General features: G+C 34.9%; 1 protein-coding gene across 2 annotated transcripts in view; it reads left to right on the forward strand.

The window, feature by feature from the left end:
* CDH12 (cadherin 12) overlaps positions 1 to 16360 on the forward strand; it is a 1036190-nt gene that overhangs the window by 616066 nt on the left and 403764 nt on the right. The window contains exon 3 of one of the 2 annotated variants that reach the window (XM_038535417.1): positions 13028 to 13159. The exons of the other annotated variant lie outside the window; for it this stretch is intronic. The gene's annotated coding sequence lies outside the window, so the exon portion shown is untranslated. The remainder of the gene's footprint in view (positions 1 to 13027; positions 13160 to 16360) is intronic. 2 annotated transcript variants of the gene reach the window in all.

The following is a 16360-nucleotide window of genomic DNA, read 5'->3' on the forward strand; positions in this document are numbered from 1 at the left end:
ATAATTACAAGCTGTCATTTTCCTGGAAAAATAAAACCTAGTTATTTTTAAAAGATATTCTACTTGCCAAATAATACTACCCTGTGTTTTGCAGATAATAGACGTTAAAGAATTAAGAGCAACGCATAATATAGTTTGAATAATTAAAATTGGTTATTGCCTCTACCTTAACATCTTATGAGAAGCAATAGATTTTTTTTTTCTAAAAGGAAAATTAGAAGTGTATGTTGTTTTATCCTGTTCAATTCAGACATACTATGTCTTCTTATATATTTTATAATTTGGACTAAACTTTAAAACTTTTCCAACTATACAGATAATACTTCTGTTCTCCATTAGAGTTGGGCATTTGCTTTCTTTTTCCCATGCAGTTCTAGCAAACAGTCTATTGCCCACCGCTTCTCCAAAAGTTTATCCTCTAAAATGCAGTGTACCCTATTTGTCTAAGATGGTGTGGGTAAATTCATAAATACATATACACACACAAATGAGGATGTGAGATAGAGAGAGAGGTGGCGGGTGGTAGAGAAAGAGAGAGATTACTTTGAAACTTCTCTTCAAAGCCATCACTGGGTTCATTTTGAATGACCATTAGGATTTAAGGCAATGTTTATGGATTTAAGGCAGAGTTTATGACTTTAAGGGAATTCCCTTCAAGTCCCTTTACATACTCCCCATTCCCTGTCTACCAAATACATGTTCATCATGCCCAAGAAGTGACAAAGGATTGTTTCACTTCCTTAGATGGTCTTAGAAAGCACTCAATTGATCTTACCTAAGCACAATGTTTCTGTATAATAGTTGGAAAACTTAAAATTTTAAGAAACGAGAAATGCAAAGTAAATGTAAACAATTTTGTTTTTTTCACATGGCACATCTACTTCCAGGCTCCAGCTCCGGTTTCCGTGTTTCTCATGGTTTTATCCACTGCCATATACCATATTTTGATATCTTCATTCAGGTGGACCTGGCATATCCAGAGATTAAAAAAAGTCTTTCTTGCCACCTTCTTTTAAAGATCTAGGGACCCTTATGCACAAACAACAACAGAACAAACAAGCAAAACATCTTTTTGTCTGCCATTCATTGGTTAGAACTATAAATAGGGACCACTACAATTGGTCAACGTCAATCAGATTTTTCCCCTGGAGCATGTTATACTATATTCTAACCTGAATCAACTGATGGATTTTCCAGAAGGCCTATACCTTTTGAAAATAATGGGTTCCCCTAGGGGAAAAAAAAAGGGGTGACTATTTGGCAGGCAGCATAAAGTGTCTGAAATGAGATATTATTCAGTGGTATTAATGGGTTTGAAATAAGTTTGTCTGCATCAGTCTAGAACTAAGCAGCCTAATTTAGTAATCGTATAGATCAAAAACCAATGTGTTAATATTTTAATTTTCACCTGGTCCTGTTGGATTCTAGATCTCATGACCTATTGACCAACATTCACTATAGATTTTGAGGTACTGAGAAATTAATTCAGATTCCTAATAACCAGTCAATCAATAGAATGAAATTATTCAGCTAGTTCCTCCAAGAATAATGGATTTTCCTCCTTTATTGCTTTTCCAATCTCTCCTTCCTGTCTCTACAAACACAAATACAATAGTCATGCATTAGTAGTGAAAGATATGCTGCAAAACAAAGCAGCTTCAGAGACACTGGAGCTGGTGATGGGAAGGGAGTTAAATTGACTAAATTTCTTAACTACAAGTATTTCATTTTTGTTGAGAAATTGCAGACATGTATATAACTGGTGAGGTTTTTTAAAAAATTTTATAGCTTGGAAATGAAAGTGCATAAAAATAATATATATGATTTACTCTGCATGCATCTCAGACAGTCTAAAATATGATTCAAAGAAATCCAAATTATGTTTGACAAAAGAAAAAATGTAGTGGCTCTTTGAGATAATGAAATCCTTTCTTTTTTTCCCAAAGTAAATGGAAATGTAGCGAGTTGAAACAGTTCTGTAGGAAAAGGAGGTTTTACTTTTGTCTAAGTTGCATATAAGTACTTTTCTATTAGAAATACCCACTGATCAGTAGAACATATGAAATATGTTCCCTGCAATGATTAAATTGTTCTCCATAATCTAAATGTTCATTCATTTTTAAAATAAAATGGATGCATAATTTAAATCTCCAGATAAAATATGAATTATTAAGACTTTTACATATTTCTCCTCTCAAAAAAATGGGTTTACATAGTAGTGGCATGCAAGGAAAGACAGTAGGCTTGTGCATATTGAAATGAATTTAATTCTAGTGTGAAATGTTTGGCGCTCTTTCCAGTATCCTCTCATTTCTAGTTGAATCTATGCAAACTTCCCAGAATAATACTGTCTCCCGGACAAAAACAGTAGACCACCCAGATCACCCCTAGCTGTACTGTCATAGGAAAATGTTCCTGAGATACTGTGTTAGATATCTTAACTTCTCTATCCCCATTATGAGACGATGAGCTCCTTGGTAGCACAAACTATTTATTATCATTATTTCCACAGCATTCATAGCACAATGTTGGATATGTGTGTCAATATGTGAAATGAATCTTTACGGAAAACATGAAAGAAAAAAGGGAAGAAGAAAGAGACTTAATTAAGGATGATCATTTTTTTATAACCAATATCATGTGACTTATTAAATATAAAAAAAAGTCTTAGAAAAAAAGTCTTAGACACAGTGCATTTCAAATATTTTCTTCATGGTTTTAAAAACTAAAATGACTCGATTTTATAAGAAAAGTAAAGTTGGGGGGCACCTGGGTGGCTCAGTTGGTTAAACATCTGCCTTCAGCTCAGGTCATGATCCTAGGGTCCTGGGATTGAGACCCACATTGGGCTCCCTGCTCAGTGAGGAGTCTGTTTCTCCCTCTGCCCCTCTGATTGTGCTGTCTCACACTCTCTCTGCTAAGTAAATAAGTAAAATCTTAAAAAAAAAAAAAAAAAAAAAAGTTGGGCCACATTTGGGAGATATTAATTCCCCACATATATTTAAGCCCAACTACTGAAAATATTGTACAGATAAATAGCTGTTTATAGTTACATTAATTTTAAAGAGATGTGTATGGACCGTGGTGAATTTTATAAGTAACAATTGATGCAGCTGACAATTAGTAGGTAAGCAACTTGATTTTTATATAAGAACTATTCTTGCTTTGAAATTGTCAACAATTTTCCACAAGGTCCCAATTGTTTAGAGACTCCATAGTTTGGCAGTCTCACTGAACCATGCATTTCTCCACCAGCACAACATGCCGTCCATGAGGCTTTGTCCGTGCAAGTTCCTTGTCTGGGGGTAACCTCACATTTACAGGCAGCTCCATGCAACCTCAGAAATCTGAGCCTGGCTTAAAGCCCACGCACAACATGATCACACCAGTCCTCAGTGTTGTCTGCTGGGTGTTCACCCAACAGAGACTTCAGGGGACAGGGCCTAGGGCCTGACAGGTTTGCATGGGGCAACAAAATATTTAGACTCTGGAAGAAAATCCAAATGAATCTACAAATCTGTGGTTAATGTTTAATTAAAAGTGGAGGAAGCATAGATAGCATTATGTCAGGTGGCACACACATCATATTTAATGTGAGGTGTAATACTCTATTAACATGTTAGATATGTCACTGACTTAGCCTCTAAAATTTAGTTAGCTCAGGGATGAAGGAAATATTTATGTGACCCTGTTTGTAAGCTCCTCAATCTTTAGTTGCACTAATTCTATCTGCATGTATTTTATTTTGCTTTATCCATCTTTATATCTTACCTTCTGTAGTATCTTAGAACCCTTTGAGAATAGGAAACACTTCTTAACTCCTGTCCAGAGTAAGTCGAGGCTCATGTCCAGACACCCATTGAGTTAATTTCTGTTTTAGCACATATTTCCCCAACTCGTATTATAGAAGTTGTTTTCATATCAACCTTTTTCAATTGATTGAGGGTTCCTAGAAAACAGAAGACACATCCTCCATCTAAGCTAGCATCCTTTAAAATGTATAGATTTCAATGAATTAATTCATTGTAAAAATAATATAGCTAGATAAATGTAGCTGAGTATTCTCTATCAGTTCTATTTCTAAATAAGAAAATTAAATGTGAGCAAAAATAATTTTGCTCTTTAAAGAGAAGTTTGCAGTGTAATTACCACAAAACCAGTAGTTAAGTATTCCAGAAGTTGAGGAAATTATAACTAGATTGTTAAAAATATAATGAAATTGCATCTTAACTGATTATTTCAGACAAAGAAAAAGTGTTTGTGTTAGAATCAGTCACCGTAATTTCTGCTTAAAAAGTATCCCATTTCTCCTATTTTCAATTTTCTTCCCCACAGATATTTCTCCTAACATTCTAAACTTGTGCTGACTGATGTTATACATAATGGTCCTCCATTGATATTTTGTGTGTTGCATTTTGTCAGAGACCAATTCATGTATCTCCAATGTCCTTTGCCCACAACTCTTGTCTGATTTAATTTGTTGTCCTTGAAGTTTGGTGGCTAGCTTCTCGGGTAGCTGGGAAAACTGCAGGCTAACAGAAACTATTCAGAGAAAAGTTATTGTGAAAAGATTGCTCTCAGTTCCCAAACTGAGGGTCATTTACAGTAGCATGACCTTGACAAATGTCTATAAGTCAAAGAATGCCTTGCCATAAACGATTTGGGGTGACAGGCCTATAACACATTGCAGACACAGATTGGATTCCCAGCGGGCCCCAGGGCAGCGCACACATCTTGCCTTATGCAGGTGATATCAGGACAGTTAGAGTTAAGGAAAAAGAAATTTATTTGTGATGTGAAGAAAGCAAAATTTTATATTACAACCAAGTAAGTGAAAGATGATCTTGTAGTCAACTCGCTATCACATTTTAGGTCAAAATCTACCACCACATACCTCAGAGGGCATTCACTGATACCCATTATATTATAAGTGATGACTTTATTTCTTTTTTTTTTCTTTTTTTTTTATGGGTTTATTTATTTGAGAGAGGGAGAGAGAGTGTGTGTGCGTGAGAGCCTGTGAGTGGGGGTAGGGGCAGAGGGCGAGGGCAAGAGAATCTCAAGCAGACTCCCTGCCAAGTGCAGAGGCCTTTCTAGGGTTTGATCTTAGGACCCTGATGTCATGATCTGAGCCAAAATCAAGAGTCAGAAGATTAACCAACTGAGTTTTAAAAAAATCAGGTGCCCCTGATTTTCTTGATATAATTAAAGTTCTGGGGGGAAAAAAAAAAAAAAAAAAAACACTCCTCGACTTTGAGAGCTAAGCATGAAATAGGATTGGATATAGCCTTTTTGTAATGAATCAAGACCCCAAATGCCTACTCAGACTTCACTGAACTGACTAGAAATAGAGTGAGAGAGATAATTAGCTCCTGTGCCCTCTTTATGATGTATGCTGTCATCGCCATCAGGATACTTCCTTTCTGGTCAGGGCCTCATTGTCTGAATATAATAAAAATCACACACTTCCTAGGGAGCTCTTAACTTTGTGGGATGCTGACCCTTTCTTAAAATAATATTTTTAAATTCATCAAATGAGATACTTTAGATTTTTAAAAAATAATCTAAAAAAAACAGCAGTATTTGAAACGTATGACATAGTAAATAATATATGCATGTCATTACTAATATATTTTTAGAAAAATGCAGCCTAGTGGTGGGCCTAAGAATTACTATATGTGACTATCAGCAGTACTTTGAGATAGTCGCAATAGCTTTAAGTGAAATGAATTAACTGGGGTTGTTTTAGTGTTAAAGTCACAGGCATTGACACTACTACTGTGGTTTGTTGACTAAATATTTAATTGAAGGAAATACTAAATTTCAGTTGGAGATTACTGAGAACAAAGATGTGTTTTCCAGCCAAGGTCATGACCTCTCAGTTGTGATCCATGGACCCATGGAGTAGGAGACAAGCCTTCACATTTAGATTCTCTTGGATAATCAATTCTCTTCCCCAATGTAATCACCATTCACCATTAATGATCTGAGCTATGATTATGTCTTTAATAAGTTCAGTGAGGTGTGATTCATTATCAACCTATTCAAATGTTCAAAACTATTGGCACGTGAAGATTCACGATCTAGCTGTCATGATCATTCCGGGCATCTCTTCTAATGATGGCCTCTGACAAATACCTCCACACCTTAGACAATAAAGTTTAAGCTAAGTTGAGTTTCTGAATTTTTCTTTTATATACCTAACATTTTTTTAACTCTGTACCTGATTTCTCTATTTGTGAATATAATTTTGCCATCTCTAAATCTAATAAATTTTATTACAAATGCAAGTTAATTTACTAAAGAGAATATGGAATTAATAAAACAGTATGGAGATAGGTTATGAGAAAAATGAGGAAATAAATTTATTTAAACATTTAAACAATATTTAACTTCACAAATGATTAAAATATGAGTGAGGTCTCATTTCACTACTATTTGGTTAGAAGTGCATATTTGTACATGTGCATACTTACACACATACCTAATTTTATACTGACGGGGATATAGATTAATAATTACATTGAGTAAATAGAATACAATCAAACCATATGCAAAATAACATTTTGTTTCACTAATACCACTTTCATTCCCTCAGTCCTGAGGGAGTAATAGGAAACCAATAAACATATTATGTGAAAATGTTCAAAGCAATGCGGTTTCTTAAAAGGAATGGCAGGAAATAACCATTATTTCTAATAGCAGGGAAATAAGTTAAAACAACGGCAACTAGTGAATGGCATCTTAAGATGAGAAATATGTAACATAGTGGTGAGGAACACATTATATAGATCTATTGCCCTGCTTTGAATTTTGGGTTTACTGTCTCATAATCATGAGACCTTGATCCCATTTCCTAAACTCACTAACTCCATGTTTGCTCTTGTATATAAAGTAGAGTTAATAATAATACTTAACTTGAAAGCTGCTGTGAAGATGAAATAAAGATGCGTGAAGCACAGAGTAAGAGCTATGTAGGTTTTAGCTATTATTACGATTATGATTTTTTATCATTATTATGGCCATGTAAACACTATAAAGTTTTCAAATAAGGATGTAATAAGATCAAAATAAAAATTGTATCATTACATCTTTGATAAGAACATGGATGCATGTATTTCCAAAAGGAATGGAATTACAAAAAGACACGGATGTGAATAGGGTGATGAGATTTTGTTTGACTTTTAGTATTCATGATGGGGCCTGACTTCTATTTAATAATAAACTCCTGACTTCAAATTCTTTAATAATAATAGCTTCTTTATGTGAATGGCTTCTCTTGAATTTTCCGAATGGCAATACTCTTGTTGCAATGGAATTCTCTCTCTCTCTCTCTCTCTCTTTTAATTTTCTCTACTCTTTTCATATCTTTCCTGTATTTTCTTTATTTTTATTTGTTTCTGCTGTTGCTTTACACACAAATAAACATTAGTGTGGTTTGAGAATACTTACCTACACACTCTGTGAATGATTTTAGTAGGAAGTATCTTGAGATAGAACATTTTTCTTTCCCAAAACCTTAATTCCTGCATCCAAGCATGGTATAAACCTGCTTCTAATTGACCATGTCTTTGCTTTTGGATGAGTATCTAAAGAAACACAACATTGATATAAAACCATGCAGTGATATCATATAAATTGCTCTTTGCTGGTGAATTCAAAATTGTGTAGAATTAGACAAACATTTGTGGAGTTTTTACAGTATTTTTCAAGTGGTTTTAGAAGGTTGTTGACACGAAAGTTTCTTTCTCTAAATAGAGCCTTAACATATTTTACATAGTTGTATATGTAAAATACTGAGATACTGGGTTGTTGTTTGAGGGTAAACCACCTGCCATGAAGGATATTTATTTTATGACCACATATGTTAGTGTTGGTTGTTTGGAGGAAAGCCACCATTTTTTTGCCTTCCTTCTCTCCTAGAACTATTCTTTCAACACCTGTGTGGGACATATGCAAATTAACAAAGACAACTCAACCGCTTGAAAATAAACATCATCCAAATGGTTGTTATTATTATTCTGGGTGTATATATATCTTCAGTTTTTGATTTATGTTTGCACCGTTCAGAGGATTGACTACATTAATTTGCTTCGAAATTGTAAAACAAATTTGCCTCAGGCTATGACCTTATACGCCAAGATGATCTCAGCGTGATTTTTGCAGTTGAGTTACAAACCTTTGAGAAGTTTTTATTACAGAAATGCTAACACCAGTTCAGTTGTAGCAGTGTGCATGATCTGGCTACAGTTTTGTTCAAGAACAGATAACAGGCAAAATAGCTATTAAGAATGAGTATATCTTGAAAATAATAAGACAAAGGTAGGGGGGAAGAGCTGGGGAAAAAATGAGGACAGGAAATAAATTAACAAGGAGAAAAATGAGAAAACTGGGAGGATACGTGATCAATCTTTTTGATATTTACTTTTAAGCCAAATTAAACATATGAACTATACTCTTCAACTTTTGGGAGGGAGTTATATGCAGTACTTTGCGTGAGGTCTGTTGAAAGATGGTCATCTTGGAGTTTGTGATTAAAAATGTTCTGTAGAATAAATAAAAATTAAAAAAATAAAAATAAAAAAGGGATCCCTGGGTGGCGCAGCGGTTTGGCGCCTGCCTTTGACCCAGGGCGCGATCCTGGAGACCCGGGATCGAATCCCACGTCGGGCTCCCGGTACATGGAGCCTGCTTCTCCCTCTGCCTGTGTCTCTGCCTCTCTCTCTCTCTCTCTCCCTCTGTGACTATCATAAATAAATAAAAATTAAAAAAATAAAAAATAAAAAAATGTTCTGTAGCAGGTGACACATTTGATTGTTTCGAATTCTGTTGAAGTGCTAAGGTTTTAGCATTTCTACAATTGAATCATTTGTTATAATGCTCCTTGCTTTATATGTATACAGTTTTACTTAAGGAGAATACATGTGTACATATTTTTTGTGGGAAATAAATTTAATTGTGTATGCACCTGTGATATTTGCCTAACCAAAATTAGACTCTCAGTTTTATTCATGAGAGACACAGAGAGAGAGAGAGAGGCAGAGACATAGGCAGAAGGAGAAGCAGGCTCCCTGTGGGATGAGGGACTCGTTCTTAGGACTCCAGGATCATGACTAGAGTCAAAGGCAGATGCTCAACCACTAACTCCCCCTTTATTTTTATTTTTCCCCTTTATTTTTAAAAAGGTTTTATTTATTTATTCATGAGGGACACAGAGAGAGTAGACTCTCAATTTTTGTTGTGCTATTATTGTAAGAGAAATAATAAGCTAGGTATCTACTTTAAAATTACATTCTATGGTCAGAGTTATCATCTCCTTCAAAACATTTCCCCACTTTATAAAAATAAAATTTAAATTTCACTAAATGATGTAGAATATATCACAATCCTAAGGCTTAAGCATTTCACCTTAGTCAATTCGGTGTCTTTCTCGTTGTATATTTGTACCCCTATTCTCCAAGGAGTAAAATAATTTAGTTTTTCTTTACTCCCTTAACTCTCTAGCATTTGCACACTTCTAGTAAGTCACTTTTTAAAATTCTTGATTAATCAATGAATTTTATAATTCCTTATTTTTCTTCCCATTTGCAAGCCCTAGTTCACTGTTACAGGTGTCTAAGTAGATCTGAGTAAATACTAGGCAAGTACACACTCTTCTGTGTTTATATGTCTATTAAGACTTGATTTTACACCCAAAGGATATGTTTCATCATACCTGAAGTTGAAAGGGTCATTTTCCAAAATTAGTCACAGCTTTTATTTACTGGGCACTTATTATTTGTTTACTGGGCATAACATTTACTCTTTGATGAACTTTATCTTATTTAAATCCCACAATAACTGGATTTCCAGATGAGAAACCAAAGGACAGAGCAACTTCATAATACACTCATGACACACAACTGTAGGTTGATATTGTCTGGATTTTAATTGGTATCTGTTAATTATTTTCCACGCTGTAAGTTTATTAAAATCCAAAACTTGGTTAAGTATTAAAACATTATAGATAGTTTATTAAACATTCAACTCTCAATTGTTATAAAAACTGAAGGTGTTTATCTGGAATAGTGAAGCATCTTTTAGGTTCCCAAATATATTATAATCAACCACAGGTGTTTAATATATAAACATCTGAAAATAATTGTAAGTATGCAATTATGATTTTATGCCCATAACGTGTTTATCTTAGGAGCACCTGCATTCCTTAATATAAACACAGAAATACTGTACTCTTTGGCATAAAAAATGAAAGGATAATTAAAGACAAAAAATGAAACCCTGTCTGAAGGATTAACTCAGTGATCTGATTGATCTTCTATGTCTTTTATGATGTTAAAATATCTCCTTTGAAGGTAGTAACAGGTACCTGTCTTGTTTTAATCCTGAGAAATTTAAAATTAACTCTGTGCTGGAAAGATTTACATTTTTAAGTAGTTCTAGGGACGCTACTAAAAAGAACAAGGTATGCTATAGGTAAACCCGGTTCTTTGTTTCTTATGTATCTCTTCCTAGAATAAAAAATTCCTGGAAATTTATGGGGTCACTTTTGGATTAAAAAAAATACACATGTTGGATGGCTCAGTGGTTGAGTGTCTCCCTTTGGCTCAGGGTGTGACCCTGGGGTCCTGGGATTGAGTCCCACATGGAGCTCCCCACAGGGAGCCTGCTTCTCCCTCTGCCTATGTCTCTGCCCATCTCTCTGTGTCTCTCATGAATAAATAAATAAAATATTTTAAAAAAAAGGATACACATGCTAACTTTTGGAAGAAATATTTCTAACTATGTATTTTTAATGGTGCTAGTGCCCTGTCTCTTCCATCTGTTAAAGAACAGCTTTGTTCACCTTTAGGGTCTTCTACTACTAATCTCTGTGTATGTTTTATTATTAATTTGCCAGAATTTTGATCTGAGGATCTTCTATTCGGTCAACTTCAAAGATTACCTCAGCAGAGGCTGAATTAATTACACTTGAATAGTTTGTTCTCCAAGGCCAATATCTTAAAAAATACATCACTGCTAGTTAAAAAAAAAAAAAAAAAAAAAAAAAAAAAAAAAAAAAGAAGAAAGAAAGAAAGAAAAGAAAAAGAAAAAAGAAAAAAAGTACTTTGCATATCTTAAATTACCTGCAGATCAAGGGATAATATGAAAGAAAAACAGCAACAAAGCAAGTATCTCAGGTATATTTATGAAAAGGCACAGATAGTTTCATTATTCTAAATTTCAGCTGATAAGCATAGTTGTTTCCTTGGGCTTAATAAATTAAAACCCCAAAATGACAATGTTTATATATCCACTGTTCCATTGTGATAGATAAATTGCTCATAATTAGAATGACTACTGACATTCTCATTGTTTCTTTTTGAAATGTTTAGAGCTGGGAAAATATTTCTAAAATCTGAAATAGCCATCTTATTTATAAAAACAAAAGTTATTTTTTATAACTGTGATTAGACCAGACCCACTCTTCAAACCAGTATTAGCAATCTACTGGGGCATGGCATGAGAATTCTAAAACCTCCTACAGGATATTTTCCCATACATTTTTCTTCTTGTTGCCAATAATAATAATCACTTGTCTATAAAGAATATGCATATATCTAATTTTTTTGAAGTCATATACTGGGCATTTGAGAGTCAAAATTAATTAGATGAGTACTTCTTAGATTATCTGGGTGAAGGACATTTTGCTTGTTTTGTTCTAATTTCCTATTTGTCATGAGCTAATAATTGGGTTCTATATAGTGTTCAATGAGAGAAGTCTACTGATCACTGTAACTTGTGCTGCTTACCTAAAATATGTAAGTTAAGCACGTTCCAATGTGCATTTGTTGGTAGAAAAAAAATTCAAATTGAATGAACCAAAAAGAAAAAAATTGAATGAACCCATTGATACTGATTACATCCAAGCTTTGATTGAGGATAATACAGTATGTGATGTGATACATTCACATGAGATTATTTAATAATATTTTAAGATAAAATATAACATTTGGAATATTACATGATGTTTGAAGTATAGCCTAGAATAAATGAAGGTGACTATCTTTCCTTCACGAATACCACTATTTGCTTTAGTTTATAAGTGATAAACAAATAAAACTGCATATGATCTACTTATTTAGGATTCTTAAACTAAAATTAGGAAATTTTCAATAATGATACTTAAAGTCAAATGAAGTGACACGAGTACCAATTTAATTGAAATAATTATAATTTATCACAAAAATGCTTGTCTGAATTATCTAATAAATTATATGCTCTAAATAATTATGTATCTCCCTCCCTGTGCTTTTCTTTCTTTGCCCAAAGGTTTATTTTTATATTTCATTCATATAGTTCCTACAAACACATCTTATTTACACTGAATCCCAAAATATTGACTGTAACTTCTCACCTTCCTCAACAGTCTTTCAATCTAGTTCCAAAAATTTCTGAGATCCAAATACTCTCTTCCCCTCCTCTTCAGTTTTTCCTTCTCTCCCTTAACCTTTCAATTCTTATGCTCTTCTCTCTGGGTGGAGGAGGCTAGAAATTGTAATTAGTAAACAATGATGCATTAACATGAGAATAGAGTTTTAAAACACAAACTTGAAGGTCATTAAATGGCAGTAATTACTGAACACATGCACTATGCACTTACAAATATTTTATTGTCTTTCACAAATATCCACAAATTAGAATCATAATGAGAAATCAGTTGCTGGAGGGAAAACAAACTTGAGAAGCAACTTGTCTGGATTTTGCAATGAAGCTACCTCATTGGTTTCTAGGCCTGCCCCAGCTTTTTTCTTCTCTTGCTTTTTGTTGTAACCTGATTCTGCAGGAACTGTTAGGCAATATGCTTGAATAATTATATTTAGATAAACAAGAAAGAAAAATACCATAATTTCAGGGATTGGACTAAATGAAGGTATAGAATGAAAAATTTCTTTGAATGAACTCTTCTCTTCAAACTGACGGATAGGAAACAATTAAACTAAGATCACAAATGAGGAAGAGTTCTTTTTTTTTTTTTTTTTTTTTTTAGAAAAAGAGGGCAGAAAGAATAATCCACTGACACTGAATAGAAAGCACTGAAGCACTGAGGCCCCTGGAAAGGAGGACTACTGGTACACATCAGAGGGGGAAGCCAGTGGGGATACAACCCAGAGACCCCGAGGTATGTGGAGCTTGGGGAGGCTTAAGATTGAGGCAGGCAGTGGTTCAAGCAGGGGAGAGTCCTTGAAGTCGGGAAGCAGGGAGGTAACAAAATGAGATTTGATATTTGAAAAATAAATAAATCATTCCATCTGAAGCTGGGAGGACAATTAGAGAATGGTAATGTCTCCAAATATAGCTGTAAGAGGATTTGCTGTGATCCAGGAGAGGCACTGGTGGATCTGATGGAGAAGGGAAGAAATGGCAGACACTGGGGGAGACTGGTGGAGGGAAAGTTGTTAAAGCTTGTGATGATCTGGGTCTAGGCTGGAAGAGGAATAGTAATCTAAAAGATAAGCCCTGGGCTTCTGATGATTATTTGGAGGTTGACCATGGCATTCAGCGAGAGAGGGGTGTTGAAATAACAATTTTGGATTAGACAAATAAAAATAAAAGTCCGAATAGAAATCTGTATTAACTAAAAAGCAAGTGTTGGAATCTAATCTCTAATATCTTCTTAATCTTTATTTTTGATATGCAATGACATATACATAATGATGCTCCAAAAAATTATGGTCATCACACATGGGCCAAATAATGTTGTTCCATTTACTATACATGCTCATTCTAATTTTTTTTTTACTTCGACATTTTAGAAATTAAGGATGCATCTGACATTAGATAAACAACATTAATATTGTAGCATTTTTTTTTTCTTTTTCTGTGTTCTTTTATTCCCAGAAAGCTGTTCTTCTTCTTCTTCTTCTTTTTTTTTTTTTTTTTTTTTAAGATTTATTTATTTGCGAGAGAGAGTGAGCACATGCAGGGATGGGTGAGGGGCAGAGGGAGAGGAAGAGAGACAAACATAAGCAGATTCTGTGCTCAGCATATAGCCCCCCATGGGGCTTGAACTCAGGATCAGGAGATCATCACCTGAGCTGAAACCAAGAGTCAGATGCTTAACTGCCTGTACCATCCAGGAAACCCCTCCAAGAAACCTGTTCTTGAGTATGACATTCTTAGGGAATATGACAATTGAGAACCAAGAAATTTATTTATTCATCAACTCACTTGAGTAATGAGAAGTTAGCATAAAAATCATCAAATCTATTTGGTTAGATACTGTTTCAAAGAAGGGACTTAATTGTAGCGTGCCTGCATGTTAAAGAAAATGTGTTATTTTTAAGCTCTGATTATTTCTGGGATGGTTTAAAAACTACCCAAACGTTCATTATTCTACGCTATGTTTGGGAATATATTTTAAAATATTTTAATCACAAGAAATGAATCTGGGTTTTTTTTCCTGCTGTTTGAACAACGTCCAGCTCACTTAAAAATATTTCTTTAAGTAATATTTCCCCCAACGTGCTGAAGTAACACACTTCTACTAAGATTATTAATGTACATTATTAATGTACAGTGATAGTCGATGCCATTGTTTTCTGTGGTCGGAGCACTTTTGGTTTAATACAAGTATTTTTTTTTAAGAAGATTGATTAATGTTTATATGGATACACCATGTGTCCCACGCCAGCCTAAGTCCAGTCCTTAAATCAAGTTATTTAATAAACTCCATCCCTGCTTTCCAGATAAGGGAAGTGAGGCAATGAGAAGTTGAGAAATAAACTCATTTTGGTGCAGCAACTCAGTGGCAGGGTAGGAAGAGATGAGGAAAGCTCCTGCCCCTGCTCCTTACTTGCCAAGGTGTGTACTCCAGCACCAATGTATACTGATAGCTTTCCAAACTCAGTAATTTGCTTCCTAGTCTTGACCAGATTCTCTACTTCACCGAATCGTGTTCCTCTCTCACCTACACCTTATCTGAACCTGTGCACTCTCCATCTGTTGCAGTAGAAGACTGTCTAACACCCTTCCTCTGGTGTTAAGAATCACACACAGAATCCTACACGTCTACGTCTTACCCTTCCAAAGTAACTTCAGCCTTTTCCAGTGAAATCTCAGCCTAACCTGTTTTAAGACAAGGAATCAAGACAAGTACAAATAAAAGGAAGTGTCAGCTCTCATCCACCTTCTCCAGCTACTTACTATGTATGTAGTCTTCTCTCCTGCCTTGGGTCATTAACCTCTATGTATTTGCACTTCTCAACTTTCCAGTGCTTTGTTAGCCTAAGAAATTGTTTCAATTTGGCTTCCTCTTCCAGGATTTTTTATGCTAAGTTATTTTCCAAGATGTATTACACGTTTTACTCATTTTACCCTACCTCTCGGCAACACCTCCCTTCCTAGGTCTCTTGTCTTTCCTGAAAGTGCATTGTCATCTGACCTTTTCCCCCTTCCCCTGCTGTAACCCATTGTGTCATTGCTACTTTCTGCAATAGTATTTTTTTAACTGTTCCCCCTTCCATTAAATGCAAGCCCTCTCTTGCCAATTTACCACAAAGCTGCCGAGACATATCTGATAGTGCCTCTTGTCTGTTTGAAAATCCCCAGGATGAAAAAAAAAAAAAAAAAAAAAAAAAGAAAATCCCCAGGATGGATATATTTTGCCATTTTTAGTTTAGAAACAAAACAATAATACCAGGTTTTATTTTTCAAAGATGGCGATGTGAAAATATCTCTTCCAACATGCTCTTCTTCCAAGGTGCTCTTGACATTTATTACACTGAGAGATGATGTCTAATTTTCCTTCCTGTGCATATAGACTGGAGCGAGTGACTAACCTCTAACAAATAGCATGTGGCAAAAGTAACAGTGCATGACTTCTAAGGCTGGGTGATAAAAAGGTGGTGCCCATCATTGGAATTCAGCACCAACCTTGAGGGTTCTGATCAGAGCCCCAGCGAAGGTCTCAGCTGACAGCCAGCATTACCTGTCCAATGTAGGAGTACAGGAGCCTTTAGATGATTCTGAGTGCTGAGGCCAAATATGCAAAGATAGGTTGCTCCTTTCAGGCCCTGTCCAAACTGCAGATTCATAAGAGGTAAGTCCTTTTACTGTTTAAAGCCAGTAACCTTTAAAATACACACACACACACACACACTTTTAGCTTAATCCAATGCTCTCTAGTGCATCCTAAACTCAAATTATATAAAGATCATTAAGGTCTAAAATTCCCTATAGACAGCATATTTATTCAGATCTCAAGGATTTTGAAAATTCTATTCAGTTCTTTCTGAAACACTTTCCAACCTACTCCATCCACTTCATGGAGCTATTATTTAGGTCTCCATTCATGATACTTCTTCTAAGTGGCTCCTCATTC

Source organism: Canis lupus, chromosome 4 (assembly GCF_011100685.1).
Source record: "Canis lupus familiaris isolate Mischka breed German Shepherd chromosome 4, alternate assembly UU_Cfam_GSD_1.0, whole genome shotgun sequence".
NCBI classification, from domain to species: domain Eukaryota; kingdom Metazoa; phylum Chordata; class Mammalia; order Carnivora; family Canidae; genus Canis; species Canis lupus.